The following is a 395-nucleotide window of genomic DNA, read 5'->3' as shown; positions in this document are numbered from 1 at the left end:
GGGCCGTTAAGGAGGTGACAAGAGATAAAAGGCGAGACATAACAACCAACACTTTCCCTGGCGGCAGTGTGGGAGCAGAGCTAGAGAAGCTAATCACCCGGAATTCCTTGTGGATCCCTAACGCCAATCCTGGGCAGGTGAAAGGTGTGAGTAGAGCCCTGAAAAACCCTGGAATTGCAGGAAGCTAAAATCCAAACCAGCAATTCCCAGAGCCACTTAAAGTGAGGCTTTCACTCAAAACCCGGAAAGAGGATTTGGTGTAACTCCTTAAAGCTGATCCCAAGCTGCTTCCCAAGGGGCTCTGAGTTGATTTATCACGTTAGGATCAATTAACTCCCGATAAAGCCTAAATGAGATTAGGTGTTTCTTGGGCTGGAAGCACAGGGAGAGGAGGT

Source organism: Acanthisitta chloris, unplaced genomic scaffold (genome assembly GCF_000695815.1).
Source record: "Acanthisitta chloris isolate BGI_N310 unplaced genomic scaffold, ASM69581v1 scaffold25019, whole genome shotgun sequence".
In the NCBI taxonomy this organism is placed as follows: domain Eukaryota; kingdom Metazoa; phylum Chordata; class Aves; order Passeriformes; family Acanthisittidae; genus Acanthisitta; species Acanthisitta chloris.
The sequence above is the reverse complement of the archived record's forward strand: the minus strand, read 5'-3'. Positions refer to the sequence as shown.